The sequence below is a fragment of the Camelus dromedarius genome, chromosome 2 (genome assembly GCF_036321535.1).
Source record: "Camelus dromedarius isolate mCamDro1 chromosome 2, mCamDro1.pat, whole genome shotgun sequence".
Lineage (NCBI taxonomy): Eukaryota > Metazoa > Chordata > Mammalia > Artiodactyla > Camelidae > Camelus > Camelus dromedarius.
In genome coordinates, this window is record NC_087437.1 from 54,546,142 (window position 1) to 54,570,022 (window position 23,881).

The window sequence follows — 23,881 nt, forward strand, 5'->3', positions numbered from 1 at the left end:
TTCTTCTATTTCTTGACTTCCACACAGTGGACTCTACCTTGGACAGAGCTCTGGGATGTCAGGTGTTCTCAGGTTCTCCCTCACTGGGCTCCTGTGTGGTAGAAGGGGTCTGATGCCAAATGGAAGGAGAGCCCATGAGTCCTGTATAGATTGCTGCCAAACATTCACTCCTGGTTCACGGAGTGTGTGCTTGTTCTCTGCCTTGTTCCCACTCTTTGGAAGTCAGTGAAACTCAGGATCTTTAGGACATCCTGGTGGATTAGGCATAGTCCCTAACCTTGAGAAGCTGGTAGTCTAGTTGGAGAGAAGCACATGCATAAGAGTGAAATATACTTTGGAAAGGTATTGCTTACCGCACACATTCAGTAATCACCGGATATGCTTCAGGTCTCATACCACATGCTCGAGAATTCTAGTTAAGTGAGTTACAGCTGCAGATCTCGCGGGGCTTAAATGAAAGGTTGGAGGAGTGGAAAGAATTGGGAACATTGGGAAGGTTTTTAGGAGGAAGGCATCTGATCTCAGAACTCACTGAACCGTGATGCTGTGGTTTGGCTCACTAGGGCTGGACAGGTTCTGAGGGCAGTGTAGCTGATAGAAGAATACGGCTGGGCAGGTAAGGAGCCTCTCACCTTCCATGTGTACTTCAGCCTCTGGTTCATTTCTTGTCAATGTACTGCTGCTGAAAGTGTCCTCCTGACTTTGAGCTGCACCGATATTGTTTCCATGGTCACCTCTGGGTCCCAGAGCATGCCTGGGTATGTGTTCCCAGGCCAGCAGATCTCCACATTCTGGAGACAAGGGCTCCTTTCAAGAGTCCCTGAGAGCGCATCTCTTTAGTTCTACTTCCTAAACCTCAAGAAAAATGGTGGAGTTTGTCGGAACCTTTAAGATAATCCAGGACTGGGTCTCTCAAATTCGAATGCTATCTTTCTTACCTATTGCCACCTCACAAATTGCCCCAAACTTAGCACTTTAAAACGAGAAATGTACATTATCTCTCACAGGTTTTGTGAGTCAGGAACCTGGGAGCAACTTAGAGGGGTGCCTCGGGGCTTCTCCTGAGGTTGCAGCCCAGGTGTCTGCTGACTGGCTTTCTCATCTGAAGGCTCTGCTGGGGCAGATCCACCACCAAGCCCATTCATGTTGTTGGCAGGATCCAGTTGCTCACGGGTGGTTGGGCTGAGGGCCTCAGTTCCTTGCAGACTGTTGGCTGGAGGCCGCCCTCAGTTCCTTGCCCTGTGGCCTCTCCATAGGCAGCTCACAACCTGGCAGCTGGCTTTCCTCAGAGCAAGCGAGCAAGACAGAGCCCCCTAGAAGTGAGCCACGGCCACAGCCTTTTTATAACTTAATCCTGGAGGTGACACGTCATTCCCTCCGCCTCATTCTGCTTGCTTAAAGCAAGTCACTACAACCAGCCCACAGTCAAGGGGAAGGGCTGCACAAGGGCCCGAATAGCAGGAAGTAGACTTACAGGGGCCATCTTGGAGGCTGCCTGCCGCAGACACCCAGTGTTACAATGGCACATGCTCAGGTGCACATACTCAGCACGCCTCTGTGGATCAGTTTTACTGCAAGACTCTTTTTGGGGAGAACTCCATTTGAAACCTGAATCTAAACACTGATGTATCGTTGCACAGAATGCAAGATTGGCATGGCTTTTCAGAGGAAGAGCACGAATTTTTAATTAATGCTGGGCTCCTATACCTCTAAATTTTTACCCTTTTTAGCAGTTAGGACTGCTTTGGTGGAAATGTTTGAATGTTCTTGCTTGAGCTCTTTGCTGTGCAGATAAGACACCAAGACCCAGAGAAGGGACAGTCTTCTAGGGCCACAGAGCCAGGGCTGGCTGTGGAGGGACATCTAAGGCACCTTTGGCTCTGACCCAGCACTTTTCCCTCCACTTCTCTGCATAGTCTTTGCCTATGAATCAGTCCACACAACTTGTAGGCATGTTTTCTCTGCTGTTTGCAACCTCTATCCTGTTCCAGAAAGAGATTGGGGAAAATAGGTCAAAATTTGGAGCCTGGAGCCTAGATGTTGTCCCTTTAGTTAAATTTCAGGGTCTCCATCTCCTGTTGAGTCATGCTGTGTCCTGAAAAGTTGCATAAATCAGTATTACTTGGCTTAGACAGTGTGTCTCTGCAGTTATGAATAACATTTGTATTAAGAACAGTGAGCCGATACACAACATTACTGTGAGACTGACAGGATCAGACAGAGAACCTCAGCCAATACTTTCTGTCTGGCAGAAAGCCCTTTTCCAGAGCATCCGTCTCCTTCCCCACCAAAATAGTCTTTTTCTAAAACCAAGCTCGGCAGTACATTTTATAAAAGATGACAGGTTCCCTTAGAGCCCACCTTCACAGTCTTAAAAAATTAATGGAAATGGGAGACTTAAAATGATGGTCAAGCTCATTAGGAGCCCTGCAGACAAAATAAGGAAAGTCAGCTATGGTCACTGAGACTGTCACCGGCCAGAGTGTTAATCCTACTCCCCACTCCATGGCCCCTTTTGGCTTTCCATTATTTTTTTCTTTTTAAAATACTTTTGGTGCTTTCAAAGTGTTTCTTATCCATTATTTAACTTCTATTGAAAGTCCACAGTAGGAAATAACTTTTCATTGGGTGAAGGCAATGAGGTCAATCCAGTTGGAGTAGGAAGACTCATATATTAGCTGCGTAATCTGTCTTAAGTCACTGAATCATTTTTAAAACTGGTTTCCATATCTGAAAAAAATGGTGCAAGGAGCGCCTACTTCAGAGACTCTTTTGTGCTCACAAAGCAGCATAATATAAAGTGCCAGTTGAATGTGGTACTTAGTGTAGAGTTGGTGCCAATTAAACGTTGGTTTCCAACCTCCTTAACAGTCTGTAACTGCTAGAAACCACCCTCGGTTCTTGTCTTTGTTGGGCCGTTATCTCAATGTCCCCACTTTGCACTGTCCCCTCGGCTTGGACCAGCCCTGCAGCATTTGCCTCTGTCACCCCTGATTCCATCTTTTCCTGAATAACGAGAAGCCTTAACATTTATAATTTCGCTCGATGGCTCCCAGGACATAAACACAGACATCATAATATGGTGATGTTTTCTGGTATTTAGAAACAGTCGTTCTGGGAACAGAATTTTCATACCCAGTGTTTCATGAGGAAGGTCTATTGGAAAGTGAGTGTTGGTTTTCATTGACGAGTCTGTCTGGTCCAGAGGCTGAGCCCCACCTGGCCGCCATCAACCACCTCTTCATTTGTAAATGGAAGCTGCTCTGGGGCTGCCCAGGCCTGACCCTCCCCGGTTCCTCTTTGGACTCCTTTAGGATGACATCACCTCCCCCTGCTTCAGTGGCGACTGGCTTGAGTTATATCAGTTATTAAAAATGATCTAATATTTTCCTTGTAAATCTAGGGCCCTGGCTCATTCTATGATTAAGCTGGTGATTTATTTATAATATGGTACGAGACGGCTGCAGCCATCCCATGATGTAATCTAAGAATGACATGAAAACAGAATAGGCTTTTACATAATGAAAGTGTTCCTGTAATACAGTTTAGAGCAAGGCTTTTTTTCTCCCCACATTGAGAATGGAGATAAATTCTTTTCTTTCTCTTCACTCCTTTCTTATCCTCTTCCCGTTTGTGAATCTTAAGGCCTTCAAGTCAATTAAAAAAGTCAGCTTTTAAAACACCGCAAAGTCTCTTGGTTGACTCTTCTAGTCTTGTCTTGTCATCATCCTCGCCCCTCTGCCCCACTGCTCTCCCTGGCCTCTGTTTCGGCCCCTACTCTGCTCAGGAGCCCACGGGCTCCTCTCTGCATACCACGGGCCTCACTCTTCCTTTGCTTATTCTCCTCCTGCTGCAGGAAATGCTTCCTTAGTGCTGAATTTTCTTCTGCTAAAGGCAGACCTAGCACACTGGTTCCCACAGAGAGCAGACTTCTTCAGGCCAGCTTGAATGCGCCTTTTCCTCTAAGCCTTCCCTGAAGCTTCTGCCTCTTACTTAGAAACCCTTTATCTGCAATCCTTACAGAACTTAATACAGCAAGCTCCCCACCCCCCTTGCAAGGAACGCTGACAGAGTATCAGAAGAGGCGAAGGGACTCGAGATATGGGGGAAGGGGCCTTTGTAGTTCTGGTTCTGCTTCTAACACTGAGACCTGGGGAGGTCGTGACAGTCTCTGAGCTTCAGTTTTCCTCATCTAAAGAATGAGGAGTTTGGATTTTGTTTCCTGTGGCCACATGGTGGATTGGTAGTGGCTCCTTGAGGAGCGGTATTGAGAAGGGTCCTGAAGCTGTATCCTGACTGGGAAGGAAGGAGTTTTGTGATACTTTAGCAGTATCTGCTGTGGCTGTGGCAAGGGGAGGGAGGGTAGAGGTATACAAGAAGTCCCTGTGCAATTTTTGGACTGGATGATTTAGAAATCTCTTTTTGTTTTACCTTCTGGGATGCTTTGATTTGTGGACTTCAAGTGTCTTGCCCAAAGCCACACAGGTGAGTAGTGGCGAGAATCTAGTTCTCAGGTCTAGAGATGCTTGAAAACTGCCTATTCAATCTCATCTTGTATTCACACAGGCTGCCCATGGGAGTTGAGAAGCTGGGATCAACAGGATGAGAGGGGCCATGGTTTATTGGAGACTCAAGACCCCCCAGATTCTGTGTGTCCTTGGGGTGGTGTAGGGTCAAGAAAGATTCTTCACCTTCTTTGCTTCCAAAGAATTATAATGTCTGCATGATTCTAATCGGTGTCAAAAATGGCATTTGGAGGACAAGGTCAGAAAGTTCAGTTACTCTGCCAGGGTCCCCCTGGGTTAGGGCTCCCAGGGTTAACCCAAGTTCCTTAGGATCCTCTGTCCCCCTCTCCCCGACCCCAGACCAAATGCTCAGCCCTCTGCAGAATGCTAAATTTCATGAACACTAGGTCAGCTCCATAAAAGGGCCTGGAACAGTGTGAGAGAGAGAGGGAGGAGGGAAAGGAAGGGGGGAAGTTTAGGATGGCTGATGGCACCAGAAACCAGAGCCTCTGAGGGGTGAAAGAAGGAACTGGAAGTGGTTAGTGTGAAGAACAGAGAAGGGGGATGGAGGAGGGAGCAGAGCAGGACTCTGCCATGGAAGAGGACACGAACTCGCTCTTTGTGACCCCACAAGGAGTTCTGGGAGCAGTGGGTGGAAGCAACAGAAGAACAGTGTGAGGAAGAACTTTCTAATATTAAAAGAGCAGACCACAGTGCCATGGGCCTTTTCTGGGGTTAGTAGTTCCCCATCACTGTGAGTATCAGGTGGAGGCTGGTACTGATGGGTCCTCACCATCAGAAGCTGGATGGGATGCCCTTTAAGATTCTCTCTGTCCTGAGAGCCTGGAATTTTCTGAAGACATGTTTCATGTGCAAATTAAATAATTTCCATTTTAAAGAGAAGGCTTTATGAAGGAAAGCGATTCTTCCTTTCTCCATGGTCTTGGCACACAGAAATGCTGACTTAACCTCGGGCCATCTTTTGTTTCACTTAGCATGATTGATGAAGGAAGGAGGCTAACTGAGGATGGCTTAGTACATGTTTGTACTGCATGTATTCTTGAGGATGATTTTTGTGCTGCTTTTCCTGATAGTTGCAGAGAATTCTGTTCTACTGGCCTCCTTCAATCTGCTCCCCGCCGACTCCTGTGTCCAATGTCAATGGTTTACTTTTTCTGCACTATCAGAGTGCTTTGTTTATACCTCCAGTAGAGCATTCATGCCACTTTGCTATGTAAGCAGATTTCCAGTCTTCCTTCTCTACTAGTTCAGTTCATAGAAGCTTCTTAAGAGTGTAAGTCCCATCTTACTCTACAAAGAGGACCTGTGGAGTCCAGTGAAGTGGTTTGCAAATAATGATGATGACTCATTAGCATAACAACTGTGTATTAAGCACCTACTATGTGCTAACACTATTCCAGGTGCAGGGAATAGAACTGTGAACAAAATCAGACAAACCTTCTATTTGATGGAGACAGACAACACACAAATCAGTGAGTAAATAATACAATATTTAGGTTGTGATCTCTTTTCAGAAGAAAAATAAAGCAGGTTAAGGTACTGAGGTATGGAGGAGGGGAGGACCAAGATTTAAAATTCGTTGGTCCGAGAAGGTCTTACTGATAAGAGTACCCAGGAGCAGGGAGCTGAATGCAGTGAGGCAGCAGTAAGCTGGAGACGAAGGGAGGAAGGGTGTTTCAGACAGAAAGAAAGCAACTCCAAAGGCCCTGAGGCTGAACCATGCATACTTGACACATTCCAGACAAGCGAGGAGCCCAGTGTGGCTGGAGTGGAGTGGCTGTGGGGGGAAGCGCAGAAGAGGTCACCCATTGTCATCAAAATAGCTGCAAGAACAAATGTTTGTTAAGCACACAGTGAAGGTGCTCAGCAGAAAACTTGCCTTTGTAATTTAAAGAGTCCACAGAAATCTAAGACAAAAGTTATTTCTGGTTCTCAGCTTCAAGATACAGGGGCAGTGGATGCAGAGCTGGGCAAGTGCCAGGGGGCAGCTCAGGACAAGGCCAGCTGTGGAGATACTGGTTTCCCTCCTGGCTATCACCCTCCCGGGCGGAGGACCCTCCTTTCCGAGTCTCTACTCCTGCGTCGGGCGCACCTGCAGGGAGGCTGAGGCCCTGGGTGCAGATGGGCAATTGCATGCCTAATCACCCATTCAGGCACCCACTTATTTGTTTTCCACATGCAAATAGGGGTTTTTTGCAGATGGATTTAATATATTTGTTGCTTCCCCATTTTATTTAAAACAAAACAAACGACCAACCATGTCAGTTGAGGGCAACAAATAGAAACACGAGTATACCACGGGCTTTGCTGTCCGTGCTGATGACCTGGCTGAAAGGGGTCCTAGGCAAATCAGTCCTTTCTGCGCTCACGTTTATTTTTATTTTATGGTACTTTCTTAATATCATTGTTGTATACAAATTAAAAAAAATTTTTCAAGAGGCATGTGGCATTCTTTACCCTAAATCATTTTCTCAATATTTCAGTCTCCGTGTTTTTACTGTGTGGTTACAAATTTCACCTTTTTAGTTTCTGAACTTCTGGCCCATTGTTTAAAAAAAAAAAGTCATTATGGAATCTCCAAAGGCCCTTGGCAGGTGGTGCCTACAACTTCTTTAGCCTGGAAATAAACAAATAAACAAACACAAATTAGAAGTATTTGCCCCCATCCATGAGCTAATATTACTTATTGTGCAAGATCATGCAAACAGTCACCTCCATCTATCTGGGGGCCCGTAGGTAGACACCAGTACCAGAGGGAGGACTTTGGAGGCTGTCTGCTTTGATGTCTAATGACATTTCAGACCTCTAGAGCAGGATGACAGAATTGGTAGATACTTTGGCATTTATTGTATCTTGAATGCCTCACTTTACAGTTAGGGAAACTGAGGCCCGGAGAGGTAACATGACTTGCTCAAGGTGTCAGAGAGTAAGAGGCGGAGATTGGATTGGCCAGCTGGAGTCCTGGCAGGTGACTGCCTCTCTGTGGGGGGCTGAAGAGACTGCTGGAGCCCACGAGGATCTCATCTCAAGGTGAGGTCTGTGTGTAAATGGTGGCCATATGTCCTATTGTTTTGCTCATAAACTAGTTAAAAATTCCTCTTGGTACCAAATCTTGAGCAGAGAAGCAGTGATGGAGAATGTGGGTAGGAATTGCTTGAAGCTTGTCTAAATAACAAGGTTGTGGCTTGGATAGGAGGGATATTGGGGTGAGAGTGTGTGTGTGTGTGTGTGTGTGTGTGTGTGTGTGTGTGTGTGTCAGAGAGAGAGAGAGGATGGAGATGACCAAACTAAGACGCAGAGGGCAGCCCACTTGGCAGTAGGAACTAAATAATTAGGCGCAGGGTGTCTGAGTCAGAAGGAAGCCTAAAGCTTATTGAATTGGACTGCTTTATTTTGTAGAAAAGGAAACTGATGTCCAGAGTGGTTGAGAGCCTTGGCCTCAATCATCCACCTTTAACTGAGTACTTAGAGTATTAAGCCAGCAACACTCTTTGATAGAAACTTTTATTTGAATTGTTTTTTTTCCCCCTTAACAGAGGCACTGGGGATGGAACCCAGGACCTCGTGCACACCAAGCATGCGCTCTACCACTGAGCTATATCCCCACCCAAAACTTTTATTTGAAGAAGTACCAATCATTACTATCAAATCATATTGACTAGTTAGCCAGTAGGGCTGCTTACGTGAGAGGAAGCATCTGCCTTCTCAGACGTGGTTTTGGTAGGAGAAGATTGTCAAGGGCTGTGAGAGTTCCAAGGACAGGTCTTCTCTGTTCTTGCAGACGCGACAAACAGCTACTCAGGTATCAGATGAACGCTTAACCGACCTCCCCAACGGCCAGCTTCCAAATGATCCTCTGAAAAAGCTAGGTTTGGAGGTGAAGGCCAGTTAAGTAATGTCTTGAGGATTTTTTTACTTGTGCCTTAGTATAGGACCCTTTCACTTTTAAATGTTAAACCCTTGAATACTGGATTATGGGGGATGTATGCAAAGTCCAAGTCGATGTTTTTGGAGGTAGCCGGAGAGTAGGAAGGTCCGTGTGTATGTAAAGGGCAGACCTGTCAGAATGTGTTGAGAGAGGGTGAACGGATGGTGGCTGCAGGAATGATGAATGGTTCTGGGGACAGCCTTGACCCTGAAGGCCCCTAGGAGCCCAGCGTGGTGCGCAAGGGCAGGACTATTGATAGAGCGTGCATTCAGCCTGCTGTGTCTGCTCCGTGCAGGGGCCCTCTCTGCAGCTGCCCGCCCCGGAGTACTCGCTGCCTTTTTCTCCTGCTGATACTGCGTGGCTTGATGTAAATGCTTCCCACTGTGCGCTGGACAATCTGGACACCTCCCACAGCCTCTGGGCCCGTTCACACAAAGTATGTTAGGGGCCGAAGTGGCTCCGTCCATATTCCCGTGTCTTTCTCCCCTCCCCCCTGCGCCCCCCACCACACGTATCCACATCTCCCGTTGAGAAAAAAAATCACCCGAGTTGTTTAAAGGTTCTTTTATGTTGATTTGTTTGTATTTAGTCACTCATTTGTTTCCTGTTGATGTCTCAAACGAATTCACTTTGTGAGACCACATTATAATTGACTTGAATTCTCTTTGGCTCTGTGGTTTTTCTTTTTTGTTTTACTTAAAAAAAGTATTTTTCCTCCTCTCCTTGGACCTCCAGCTTTCTATAGACAATCTGCTTTTGAGGACTCTTTAGGGAGTTGTTGATTTCGTAGAACTACTAGCATAGAAGCAATTCGGATGAGAGAATCCCACATTTTACTTGCTTTGTTCGAAACTATTTTTCTTTAGCTTCAAGGAGTAGCAGTGGGGAATAGGGCGTTCTGAAAATAAGAAAAATGTGCCAAATGAGTTGCTGATTTCCAGCAAGGCTCATGGAAAAAAGGATTTTATTTCAGTGACCTCTCTGCTCATTGGAAAACTCTGGGCTGGTGGATTTTGTGACGCCAAGACTGAGTGCTCTCGGGTTACATGAGGGATGAGGGGACATCTCAGGATGGATGATGCTCTCTCACTGGGCTCGGGGGTGTTATGGAGACCTGCTGTCCTTTGGCACTGACACATCATTTCTTCCAGTTGGGTCATGTTTAAGGAATAGTTCCACCAAAGCCCCAAGTATGTGGAGCACAGAAGGAATGCACAGCGTTTGAAGAGTCAGCCTGAACACAGGTTACGTTTGAGCATCGCCAGCGGCCAAACTTGATGTGTCCTGGATTTGTTCAACCCATTTCTTACGTCTAGACACAGACCTGTGTCTTACGCCCCTGCCCCACCAACTCCTGTTTGGTGATGTCTCTATTTGATTCTTCTTGCATTTAGGTCTATATGTTATTATTAAAAATAACACTAAGTAAGAGGGCGGCTGAGCTGAGCTCTGACCTCTGCTCTGCCGCAACCACCTGCAGAACTACCCTCAAAATTTTCATTTATTCAACAAAAATTTAAATGAGCACGTTTTACACATCAGTTACCTGAGATACAAAAATGTGTAAGACACAGTTCTTACCTTGGCTATTTACAGTCAAGGGTAGAGGACCAAGTACACAAATAGATCACAAAGTGACTTCTCCTTTCTGGGCCTCCGTCGTAGCTATGGAAGAGCCAGGGCTGGGCAGGTGATGGTCACGGTCCCATCTGAGGCTTATACGCAAAATTCATGAAACCTCCAACAGTCGCTTATCTAACTAAAAATTGGCAAACATTTCCTCTTTCTCCCCAGTTTATCGGAGGTGATGCTGAAGATGAATGAGGCAGTATCTACAAAATGCTTTAATAAGCAAGTTGGAAAAAGACATGCTATAAGTTTGAGGCATTATTATTAAGGGGAAAATGAAAACAAGGGCTGATGTTTTTAGAGAAAGAACAGATGGTTCCTTTGTTTAGAATTTGAGTATAAAGGAGAGAGAAAAAGAGATACTTGCTATATTGTTCAGGCCGTGAATGCGAGTGACTTTAAAATGCCAAAACAATCTGGTGAGGAAAGTCCCATGGATTCAAAATAGCTCCTACACCGATCAAACTATAATTAATTTAACAAAACAAAAATGACAGTAAGAAAAATTCTAATAAGAAATGCCACGGTGACAATCGACAGAACCTAACAAAAAACTCCCATTTCTGCGTCAACTCTAGAAACTTAATTTTTCTGACGTTTAGGACTTATACCACACACAGCAGAACAAATTAGTGGGAACTGATTTAAAACTGTGTTTCTTTCTAGTCACCCCCGCCCCTTCGAGTTATTTCAGTTTCCCATGACTCATAAAGGAAATGTTCAGGATTCACAAGAAATTGGCAGTCCTCTCCCACCTTTGCTGTTGGATCTTAGGAGAAACACTGTATGAGTTGGGGCCATTGAAAGGGAGAGCAAACCTCCGGGGCTGCGGGGCGGTGTTGCAGAAGGCAGGGTCTGGGAGGGCTCTTTGAGAAACTTGTGGGCAAAGAGTTGTGAAATGGTTTCTTTCTCTCTTCCTTTCTTTCTTAATTTCTTATGATCTGTCTTTGCAATCCAGTTAATTCCTGTATCCTTTTGGTGTGATCCTTGCCCTTTTGTTGCCTGTCACTTTTTTAAGAGGATTTAAAATTTTCTTTGACAGTGTTTTTTTTTTTTTTTTTGAGGGGTAAGTAATTAGGTTTGTTTACTTATTCATTTGTTTTATATATATATATATATAACAAATATATATTATTAAATATTAAATTAAAAAATATATTTTTAATGGAGGTACTGGGGATTGAACCCAGGACTTCGTGCATGCTAGCACGCGCTCTACCACTGAGCTTTACCCTCCCCCACTGCCACCTGTCACTCTTGAGTTGACAAAAAATGGGGGCTGTGAGATTGATGTCTTAAGCCACCAGGCCGTTCACCTCCTCTTAGCAGCCAGCTTGTGTGATAATACCTTCCAAACAATGATGACTGCAGAGTAAACCTAATAATAAAAAAAAAAAAGACTGTTTCTTTCTCCAACCCCTATATTTCTTGTAGGTCAAAATAACTGCTTTTGGGTGTGCCCTGCTTTAAAAAAATCAAATAATGGTAAATATATCAAGCTACTCTTCCTGTTTTCCTTTGTCCATGAAATCTTAATATGTTAGGGAAACAAAGATTTCCGTTATATGACTGTAATTGTTGAAATGTTTATTCAAAGTTTTCCATTTTTAAAAAAAATTGGCTGATACCATAAAATAGTGTGACATGATGTGAGGATTTTTCTAGTGGGGAAATGACTTCATGTATCCCTTGGAGTTCTATCTGCTTATTAATTATTTTGTCAATCTCGAGTAAATTTCTTTATCCCTTGTCATTTCTTTATCTCTAAAATGAGTATCAAACAAGTTGGTCTCCACAACTTTTATTTTTTTCATTAACATTAAATCCATGGTACCTGGGAGCTTTGGGAAAGGACAGATATTTCTAGGCATCTATTCATTGTTCTGACCTTTAAGTAGAATGATGACTGGTAAACCCATGTAATCATCAAGCTCAGTAACTTTCAGAGGCCTCGAGGAAGCAGACACCTTGCACTCCATTGCATTAATTTGTTTGTGATTAACATCCTCTGCCCTATCTCATTTTCCAGGCTCATGCTTTGAAATGTAATTATTGGGTATTCTTTTCTTCTTGCACTAAATCTCTTGCTCAAAGTTACTCTATTGACATCTTATGGCTTTTCTTTCATTTTCCGGCCTTAGCTGAGCGCTTTTGGGGTCTCAGCCTCCTTTGCTAGAGGTTAGTGAACCAAGACCTGAAGAGGGGACTCTGATTGTCTCCCGTCACCTGGACAAACTAGAACAGGAACTACATTCAGCCTATACGTAAGACCCAACAGGAAAGCCTCTGACTTTCAGAAATCACAGAGGCGTGTTGGTGTGGAGTGTGGAGCCCGAGTGTGACTAAGCTCAAATCACTTGAGCTTTCTGAGCCTCATTGATCCATCTGTGAAATGGGGGTAATTCACCTCTTTTCTGCATGAAGTGGGGAGGGAGGGTGTGCAGATGACTTCTGGAGAGCTCTTCCTACACTGGGATCTGTGATTCTGTGAGCAAGTACCACACCCAAGGTACTAGTTGCCAGTACTGGTTGAGTGGCGGAAAAACAGTTGAGGCTAGTTTTAGAGCCTTAGCCTGTTTCTAGGCTATAAGGTAGCAGAGCAATACCTTTGAAAAGTTAAGGAATACTTTTATGTATTACATAAGGAAGTTGATAAAAACTGATATTCTCATATGTGAAGTACCTTAAAATTGATCACTTTTTCTTCTTATAGACTGGTGAAACTGGTTTGTCACTTTTGCCATTTTATTTTTGTGGAAACTGAGAGAAATAATATGATGCTATCAGTGTCAGTCTAAGGGCGCTGTCAAGCAGCAGATGGTTGAAGTTTTTCCTAGAGCTTAGCTGCTGCAGAGGAGTTTTGAATCTTCCAGTCCAGTGGTTTGCAAGTCTGGCCACCTATCAAAATCTCTGGAGGAATTAAAAAAAAAAAAAAATGCTTTGCCCCTAAGCTGCTCACCTGAATTAGAATGTCTGACCTTCATTCTTATTTTAAAGCTCTTGGGAGAACCATTGATCTAGTCTTGATCTCCGATCTGTGTCTTGGTGGTGTTTTGGTAAACGTCTCTCTCCCTGGGCCGTACTTCCGGACTGTCACACCCCTGACACCCAAGGGAAACTGCTGGATGGCCAAGAATTTCACCCAAACAACGCGAGCACACTAGAAACTCTACTAAGAGGCTTATAAATTCTGTGAGGCCTTGAAATAAATGTGCAAAGGATGAGAAGGAGTTAACATTTTTTACATTGAGACGTGCCTTCTTTTATGCTTCTAAGAACGTTTAAAACGATTGCAAGGAATATATTTCATTGCTTTAATTGTTCAAGTTCTTTTTAAAGTATGTGCAATAAAATACCATTTAAGCTAACTGACCTTTATATTTTAATGCTTTTTGGAAAGGAACAATCCCTAGTATTCAGCTGCAGTATAATTTTTAATTTCATATATATATATATATATATATATATATATATTTTCTTTTTTTCAGTTAGGGAGCCTGTTTTGGAATAAGAGGGCTGAGAGTTCTGCTGCCTTCCCAGATACTTTACCTGTTTCTGCTTAAACCTCAAGTTCTATTTGGTTGATGGTTCTTGACCTCATAATGTCTAACCTTCATGTCTCTTTTTTTCCTTTCCAAATTTATCTGGCAAGGAAACTTCAAGGCCTGATTCACATTTTTTCCTTCTTCTGGGAAGTTCAGGTGTGTAGTGGAAGACAGCGCATGTGACCTAATCCATCCTTGGACAAAAGAGTGTTCCCTGCCCCACCCCTCCATGCATTTGGTGATACTTAACCTCAAAGGCCACAGCTGATAGATTTTTAAAAATTGATGCTGGCTATTACATTGTTAGGTATAGCTCATCTTCCAATTCTAAACTTGCTCTTTCTAGAAGGGAAATAGTACTCGGATTGCAAATGTGGTGAACTGGAATTTCAGAGGCTTGCATTGACCTACAAATCTTGTAATTGTAGCCCTGGTTACATATACACTGTGGCCTTAGACATGGCAGGTATTGTTTACACCAAGGAGTTTTAGAAGAATAAATTGTATTTTTTCATGTTAGGAAATTAAATTATACAAAATTCTCTGGGTAGCTATAAAACATATGTTCATATAAGTATTATGTGGAATAAAGTAGTTTGGGCTTAATTTATTTATTAATTTCAAATCCTATTAGAAAATAGAGCTACTTCTTAATTGCTATATTTTTTCTTCTCTTTTTTAGTGTTTTTTTTAATTTAATTTTTTACTGTGATTTCAAACATAAAAAGAATAAGAATAGACCAAATAATACTTATATGCTTTAAAATTAAAAAAAAAATTTTTATTGAGGTAGAGTTGATGTACAATATTATGTAAGTTTCAGGTATACAACATTGTGATCCACGATTTTTAAAGGTTATACTCCATTTATAGTTCTTACTAAATGTTGGCTATTTTCTCTGTACTATATAATATATCCTTGTAGCATTTTATATATAGTAGTTTGTACATTGCAACCCTTTACCCCTATCTTGTTTCTTCCCCCTTCCCTCTCTCTACTGGTAATCACTAGTTTGTTCTCTGTATCTGTGAATCTGTTTCTTTTTTATTACATTGACTGGTTTGTTTTATTTTTTAGATTCCACATATAAGCGATATTATACAGTATTTGGCTTTCTCTGTCTGACTTATTCCATTAAGCATAATATCCTCCAGATCCATCCATGTTGTAGCAAATGGCAAAATTTCATTCTTTTTTATGGCTGAGTACTATTCCATTGTATATGTACACCACATCTTCTTTTTCCAGTCATCTGTTGATGGACACTTAAGTTGTTTCCATATCTTGGCTATTGTAAGTAATGCTGCTATGAACATTGGGGTGTGTATATCTTTTCAAATCAGTGTTTTTATTTTCTTCAGGTATATACCCAGGAGTAGAATTGCTGGGTCATATGGTAGAATACTCATATGCTCTTATCAGATGCATCTGTTGTTGACATTTTATCCCGTTTGCATTCTCCCCCCTCATTCTGTCTTCTTCTTATACACACACACACACACACACACACACACACATACATATATTTTTTTCCCTACAATATTTTTTCTATAATATTTGAGAAGAAGTCGCACATGTCACTATACATCATGGCTCCCTACCCTTAAGTACAGTGTATATTTTCTAATGATAAGGATCATCTCTTCATATTCACATTATAGTTCTCAACTTCAGTACACTTAACACTAATTTAATTCTTTAATCTACTGTTTGTACTCCTGTTTTGTCAATTTGCCCACTTAGACTTTTGACAGCATTTTCCCCCTCTAGTGGAGAATCCAGCCTAGGATCAGCTAGTGCATTTAATTGTCATGTTTCTTTAGTCTTTCTTGATCTGGGGCATTCCTACAGCCTTTCTTCTTCTTTTATGGCATTGCCATTTTTGAAGAATACAGTGCCCCCTTTTAAGAATGTAATAGTCCTCATTTTGTGTTTGTCAGTTGTTTCTTCATGTTTAGATTCTGTTATACACGCCCCCCAGAATCCTGCATACGTGATGTAACCTCCTCAGGAGTCATAGCTGGAGGCTCGCGATGTTGATTTTGACCACCTGGTCAAGGTGGTGTTCAATTTCTCCACCATATGGTTACCCTTTTCCCCTTGCAATTATTAAGCATCCATGAGGAGATACTTCATTCTTGTTCCTCATCAAAAATTTCCTCGAAATTCTTGTCTAAACCACTCTTTACTATGATGGTTTCGCATCTTTAGTGCTTCCTTCGTGTTTATTTTTTATTCAGCACTGTGTTCTACTCTAAGACTCCTTCTTGTCTCTTTCTCTCTCGCTCTCGCTTGCTCTCTGTTTCAAGTGTATGAACTCCAGATTTCTATTTCAATCTTGCATAATTCCTAGTGCTATGCAATTATTTTGATGCTCAAATTGTCCCAGATTATTCCAGTGGGAGTCCCTTCAAGCAAAAATTCTGGGTCCTTGTGGTATGTCCCCATCTTTGTTGTTGTTAGTACTTACTCATCTCCTGGGATAAAAAGATGTCCTAGTTTGATCTTGTATCTTTTCTGCCTGAGCCTGAAATCAATCATTTCTTCAATATGTCCTGGTTCTTTTTAGTGGAGGATGGTATTAAGGACCAGTATTTGAGTACTAGGTGTGCTCATGGCTCCCGTGGTGCCTTTGATCATAGGCTCTTTCAGTGGCCAGAGCCGAGAAATTTTACACATGAAAGTACATAGGCATATGCGTGTATATATAAAACAGCTTCATATACATATACTTGTACTATATGGATGTGTATACATATATGTATAGGCAAATAATAATAATGATGGTAATTATTATTATTATTATCATACACTCCCCAAAACAGACCTTCTAAAAGGAGTTCAAGGTTTGCTTGTGATCCTCTCCCCCAACCAACCTCACTGTTTTTTTTTAATTGACGTATAGTTGATTTACAGTGTTGTGTTTCACTGTTTTCTTGATTATCCTTCCTGTGTTTCTCATATTTCTTTTTTTCCTTAAACAAAAGGTAACATACTATATATATATATGTCTATATATACACACACACACATATATATTCTTCTGTACTTTGCTTTTTGAGAATTCTTTCTCTCTTCCTCCCTCTTTCTTTAGAACATCCTTCTTTCCTTCATTCCTTCCTTCTGTCTTTCTCTCTCTCTTTCTCCATCTCTTTCCTTCCTTCCTTTTTTCCATCTTTCTGCCTTCCCTTCTTTCCCTTTTTCTTTCTCTCTATCTGTCTATCTCTTTTATACAACTGATCTCCTATACTGGATGGTTGAGTAGTTTACTGCAATGAATAATATTATGCACATTTATTTTCATATTGTTGGAGGTGTATCTTCAGGCTGTATTCTTAGAAGTGGGAATGCAGGGTCAAAGGCAAATGTTTTGTTAGGTAAGCAGGGCCCTATTCCTCTCCATGGGGTGTCACGCCAGCATCCTCAACCTTTGAGTGTACTGCTTAGTTTTTGGATTGCTGCCAATGTGATGGGTGAGAAATGATATCTCAGTGTAGTTTCAATTTGCATATATCCTCTTACGAATGGAATTGAGTATCTTTTCATGTGCTTAAAGACCATATTTGTTAATTTTATAAACTTAATATTCTGTCCATATCTTTTGCTCATTTTTTCCATTTGAATTTTGGTCTTTTTTCCCTTAAAAAAACCCCTGTAAATTAGCCTTTAATTTATGAAATATATTATAAATATTTTCTCCCAATGTATTTGATTTTTGACTTTGTTTACAGTGCTTTTCTTTCTTTGTCATGATAAAAGGCAACATTTATTTTTATATAGACACATTTAACAATCTATTCTTTTATTGCTTCTCTTCTTTGATCATAGTTAGAAAGCATTTCCTGACACCATGTCACTCGTGTTACCTTCTATACCTGTATGGTTTCATTTTTTATATCTAGATCTCTGATTCATTTGCAGTTTATTCTTGTATATGATGTGATGAATGGATGTAATTTTATCTTTATCCAAATGGCCATCTAGTGTCCCAACATCAGTTAGTGAGAAAATTCTTTGACTCTGTGATTTGAGCTTTTTAATTTATACCATGACTGGTTGTGAAGGAGTGTGAATGATGGTAAACGGTGGAGTAGGGTGATTAGAGGAAATTTTGATTCTGGCTAGATAATGACCGAGGGCAGATTGGAATCTAAATCTCCTTTCTACCCAGAACACTTGACCTTTTATACGTCAACCTCCTTAACCCATTGTTCCTGTCAATAAATTGCCTAACGTATTTAACAGGAAAGATACTTAAAGCAGAAAAGGGGTTTAGGCATTATCTGTGCCCTGCTTCTTCTCAGTGATCTGTAACCACTCCTCCTCCCTGAAATAGATTAGGAGAGCGTGGCGTGCACTTTTTTGTGCGCACCTGTTACTCTGTGTCAGTCTCTAGCAGCTGGTCACACGCTGATTACTCACTGTGCCCTCTTCTGCCAACTGCCCACGTTTCAGTGGCTCCTCTGTTTGTAGCCCACAGCCACATTGGATGAGATGGGACTCCTGAAATTTGGGGTTTTGAGGGGCTGGCTTTCCAGCTCCATAATTCTCTAGCAAGTTGGAAAATACACCAAAGTCTCTTTTTTCCCCTTAGATTTTGGGGAATGAAGAATTCCAAATAACTTAAGTTTCATACCTTCAAGAGTCAACTTTTAAAAATTTGTTAATTTTTATAGAAAGTATAATAAACTTCCCTGTCTTTTTAAAAAAAAGAACTCACCTGGTAATTCAGTTTTGATGGCACAGCCGTTATTGTGCATTTTGCAAGCTGAGTTCCACTCAGTGTTAGCTTTCTTTGATCTGTTGATCGGTATTCCATGAAAAGGGGAATTTTGTGGTCAAAACCTATTTGGGAAATGCCAGCTTATGCATATTTAGATATATTTCTTTGCTATAGGATGTCTCAGAGCTCTTAGTATGAATTTATCCAATTTATTTAATCAGGAACAAATCTCTGTCTCCCACCCCAACCCATTAACACCCAATTGATAGCTTTGATACTTTGATGTGCCCGGTCAAGTTTATTGGGGCTGCAGTGTTGTATTATATAGTACTAGGATCCATATCCACTTCTTGGTTTTATTGCTTGCTCCTAATTCTTCTTAACTTACTCTCTGTGAAGGCAGGAACTGTACCTGTTTTACTTATTACTGTGGTACAAACACCTGTGGTGCCTCGAGTATAGTAGGTGGTCATTTAGTATTTCTGAGCTTGACGTGGTCAGCGCTCACTGACCTTGCACCAGTGTTTCTGGTTTGGTTCCTTTTCCAAATGTATGTGTTTTTTAAAAAGAATTTTAAAAATTATTTCTTTATTGAAGTATAGGTGATTTACAATGTTGTATTAGTTTCTGGGGTACAGCATAGTGATTCAGTTATACATATATATGTTCTTTTTCATTAAATGTGTATGTTTTTAATAGCAGTTTCTTTCTTTTTGCTCTTAACAATCAGATAAACATTTGCAAAGAATTGTGTGTATAACTTCCTGGGCTCTCTAGAGGCATAAAGCTTAATCATGAATCATTATTACATAAATGATTTAATCATTGCTGGTTGTCACCCAGGAACAGGCACATAGAATTGCCCCTGGGAGAAGCAGCTACTTTATAAGGTAATGCCTGCACTTGGGAGCTCTGCCCTCCTGCCTTTTCAGTTTAGGACTCATACTGGAAACCACTGTTGGTTTTCTCTGTCTCATGCATCTTCTATGTTTGAATAGCTTTTCTGGTCAGCAGCCACTCTGATGTACTCTAGGTTTAGCTGCTCTGAAAGATGACCACCTGTCTCTTGGAACTTGTCCAGTCTTCCCTGCACCCCATCTCCCATCCCAATCAGGATCTTACAAAGGATCCAGTATTTTAGGTTAGTTGGTATTAACCATAAATGTGTGCTTATATGCATACATACATACACACACACATCTGAGTGAGGGGGCTGAGGTGTCAAATATCTAGGTTGAATACAAAAGCTCTTCAGGAGCTCAGAATTCTGAGCTATTAGTGTCCTTTATTTTCAACATTATATTGGTGCTCCTTTTGAATATACAAGTAATTAACATTCACTGTAGAACATTTGGAAAACATAGGAAAGTATAAGGAACGAAATCTAGATTGTCTGTAATCCTATTACCCGAAAATACGTTATAGTGAATAATGTTCTATCCTGTGTGTGTGTGTGTGTACCTGTGTACACTGCAGACTGCTGTTCTGAGGCTTGCTTTTTAAACCAGTCCTCCATTGTTAAATATATCCTGTACTTTTAACATTAAAATTAGCATTTATAATATTTATGTATTGCAGTGTTGAACAGTTAACCTTTGCTTAGTGCCTACAAGGCAAATCATTGTGCTCCACGAGTCAACGGTTCTATTTTGATTCCCCTTCGTACTTCCAGGAGCCACTGCACTGCCCACCTGATTTCTGCTCAGTAAATGTCTGAAGAATTTAAGTGCCTAGACATTAAACTAGAACTGGATCTGCCCACCTTTTCTTCAGAAGTTAAACTCCACACATGATGTGTTCCAAAACCACAGGAGAAGGTGAGAGCCAGGACAGATGAAGCCGCCCTTATAAGGACAAGATGAGCTCAGAAAGGTTGTACCACTCCAGTAGGTGTTACTTCTGGTGATTTGAGAGTGTTGGCCGGTTATGAGACAGAGCCTCAATCTGTTGTGTGGTCAGCACAGTTGTATGTGGTCCTCAGCATATTAGGTCCGGAACCTCCCACCACCTTTTTGTAAACCAGTGACTCAAGGCTTCAGTCATGGGACGGGGAGGAAACTGCCATCAGGCAGATGCGCAAAGCAGCCCAGGATGAACCCAGTGCGGTTTTCATACATGCCTGGGAGTGGGAGCTTTGCATTGTCTTGCCGGTGTCTGTGCTCTCCCTTGGGTGCTGTGGGGATGGGATTGGTTGTGAGAAGCACCACGTGGTGAAGGAAGAATCAGAGTCAAGCATTTGGAGGATCTCAAGGAAAATGAATATTTGCTGCTTGGCAGGCATCTTCCTCTCTGGGGCCCCAACAAGCTTATGCCCACTAGGCACAGTGGATAGAATCCCTTCCGCACCTCTGCTCAGGTGGAAGATGTGGCCTGTGTAGGTGAATGACCAAAAACTGCCCAGGACAACCGTTACTGAAGGATCATCACCTTCCTGGAGCGTAACCTCCCAGCAGGACCTCTAAGAGAAATTGATACCTAAATATTTAGATCCAGGGAGGCTTCTCTTTCTCAGCCACACTCACCAGACGGAGCAGTGTCTCTCTCTCTTCTGGGTTGTGCTCGACAAACACAGTTAAACCCTCACATCCCGACTCAGCCCCACTTCATACTAGGGAGGTTATAAAATCTTTGAGGGGCTTACTTCAGTGTTGTTCCTGTCATGGCTTCTTGGGAAGGTACCCTCCGCCTTGATGGAGCTGTGAAAAGCATCTTGGTTGTTTCAGCAACAAGATTAAGAACCATTTTGTAGAACCATTTCGCTGAACTCGTGTACTGGGCCTGTGAATGAGCACTGAGCAAGGAGAATACAGAATGCTGTATCCACAGCGGGGGCCTGTGCTCGATGCTGCCATAGACAGCTCATACAGTCTTTGCAATGCCTGCTGAACAGATGAGGAAACTGAGGCTCAGATGTTTTATGTTGTTCTCGCAGGCCACAGAGGTAGTAGTCACAGAACTGAGACGCAGAACCAGCCGCGGAAAGCCATGAAATTTGTGACTGTTCCTGTCCCTGCCACTCGACACTTCATTGCAGAGCATTCCTGTTTCTCTGAGCTAGTTCATAGGTTCTGGATGTGCTGTCTTAACATGCCACCCCCTCCAACACAGACTCCGTGCCAGACCTCTGTGAACGTGTGATGGTTAGTTGTGTACATATTTGTCTCCTGTGCTGAGTCGGGAGTTCTAGGTATCTTACTTAGTGTATATCTGATTCATGGCAGGCTTTCCATACATATATATTGAAAACTCTAGTTTTTGCTCCATGTTATGTTTCCACATTAAAACACTAAAAATCTAGAAGTGCCATCTTAGAATTAGGCAACTCAGTTGCCTTTAAGGATGCACTGACTTTGGTTTTCGCTTTATTTGGTGTAAAGATGCTCGTTGGCATAGATCTCTGCTTCAGCCCTTGGAATGGTAAGGGAGCCAGATGCCCACTTTATTAACATTTTGGGCATCTCTGAGTTTGTGCAGGAAGTGACCGAGTGCTGACATCACTCAGGTTACTGTCATATCAGCATAAAACCATTCGTAATATGAACAAACATGTATTTCAGATTTGTTGTTTATAACCAGATATTACTTTCCAGTTAATACCTAGACAATTAAGTTAATTTCCAGATTAAATAACTTTCAAATGTAGGAGAAACTTTTACGTGTAATTTGTGGTGAAAAGTCTTCTAAAAGTTATTTATACCTTGAAATTTTACAAATAAATTGAAATATAAAGGTATCTATAAGAGCAAATTGCAACAGTATTTAATGATGACTGTGAACGCTATTAAATTTATGGGTCAAACAATTATTAAGAACTTTAAAATAGTTAAACAACGAAGGAAATAAATTGATAGTAAACACTAGTTTTAGATTAGTTAAATATTATTTAATAGAGTACATTAGCTAGATAACTTTGGGAAGAACATCATATCCTTTCTTAGCTAATAAGTGTTTATAAAAATATAAATTATAATAGAGGCATTATCGTGAGATTAAATTATATCATAATTCTAATCATTGTAGGATTGGTTGATGAATGCACTTATCATTTAAAAAAATGACTATTAGAGACTGTTTTTAAGCTTTAGTATTTAATTTTACTTAAGGCCATGAATCTTTCCAGAAAAGTCCTATTTAAGAATTAATTTTTTAAAGATAAAAGTAGATTGCCAGCTTTATCCCCTCAACATTTTATGATCAGGAAAACTTCCAAAATCATGCACAACAAATCATTGATAAATTCTCTTCAACACAGAGCAATTTCGTATTTATTCTTGTGTAAAGGAAGTTCAGATGATGATGCTAATAGATTTTAGCCTCAGCTTTGGCTTAATATTGATTTTAATAGCCAACTATTTGGTATTTGACCCAAATGGGTAATGGGTACAAATCTTCTTTTAATGGATTTTTATGCTTTTGTACTGGGAGGCAACATGTAGGTATCTCCAGGTCAGACTGGCACAAATCCCTCACATGTATCTACCATAAATTTGTTTATAAGTGGTTTCCATGGTCACCATCCACTAATTCTCCAGTGATCCTTAAGGAAGTCAGGGAGTACCATCTTATTATAGAGAGGGAACCCGTGGCTCAGAGAAGTGGAGGCATTAGTTGTGCAGGTGGTGGTGGAGCCTGCGCATTTGACCCCCATCTCCATCCCCTTCCTTGGAATCCCCCAGACCTGGGTTTTAGACCTGCCTCTAGCATTGTCCCTGGCACACATAGAGTAAGACGTTTAATTTCCAAACTGCCTGTCTTATGAGAAGAAGTGTTGGTAAACTCATTAACTCGGGTGTTTTTATAGTTCTATTCTGACCGTCAGTGGCCTCGAAGTTTAATTAAAATTGAAATTGACCACCTTGTTGAGGTCGGTCATGCTCCCCACGTGCTGTGTGTCCCCAGCCAGCCTTGGTTTCCTCTCTTACCTGCACAGTAAGGCTGATGGTCATATCAACTCCAGAGACCTTTTCAGCTTTGCATTCTTTTGTGGGACAAGGGCTGAACAGAGGAAAGGCAAGTCCCAATGCCTGCTGGGGTCCAGGCCACCTGGTAATCTCTGTCAGGTACAACTGAGGGCGATAAATGAACATCTAGGTTTAAACAGACTACTTTTCAGTTAGCACTGGAAGTGTAAATAATACTTCTTCCTGGCCTATGAGATGAAAGTGGTTGTCTACCTCATATAGTTCTCATTTTTGTCTTCAGTTCACGGTGAGGTCATGGAGTGCAATTTTGGTGCCATTTCAGGTTGGTTTTTTTGCTCAGTCTTGATGGTAATGATGTATTTGCTCTCGTTTAGTGAGCATCCAGTATGTACCAGAGTATGTCCACTCATCATTCTTAATCTTAGAAGAAAAACAACATGCAAGGCATATATTCTAATTTCCACTTCTCAATAAGGAAATGCAGGATCAGAGAGATGCTTAAGTTCACGTAGAAAATGGAAGAGTCAGCATTTACCTAATTGCGAAGCCTGTACCCACCCTACGTAAACTTGCACACTGCCCGGCGTTGAAGGCTGGGAACAGAGAT

General features: G+C 41.7%; 1 protein-coding gene and 1 non-coding gene across 5 annotated transcripts in view; one reads left to right on the forward strand and one right to left on the reverse strand.

The window, feature by feature from the left end:
• The window catches only part of LPP (LIM domain containing preferred translocation partner in lipoma), a 631,758-nt gene that overhangs the window by 66,983 nt on the left and 540,894 nt on the right, over window positions 1-23,881 (forward strand). The gene's annotated exons all lie outside the window — the stretch shown is intronic.
• TRNAT-GGU (transfer RNA threonine (anticodon GGU)) lies at window positions 8,060-8,131 on the reverse strand. Its single transcript has one exon. It is a non-coding gene; the product is annotated as a tRNA-Thr (tRNA).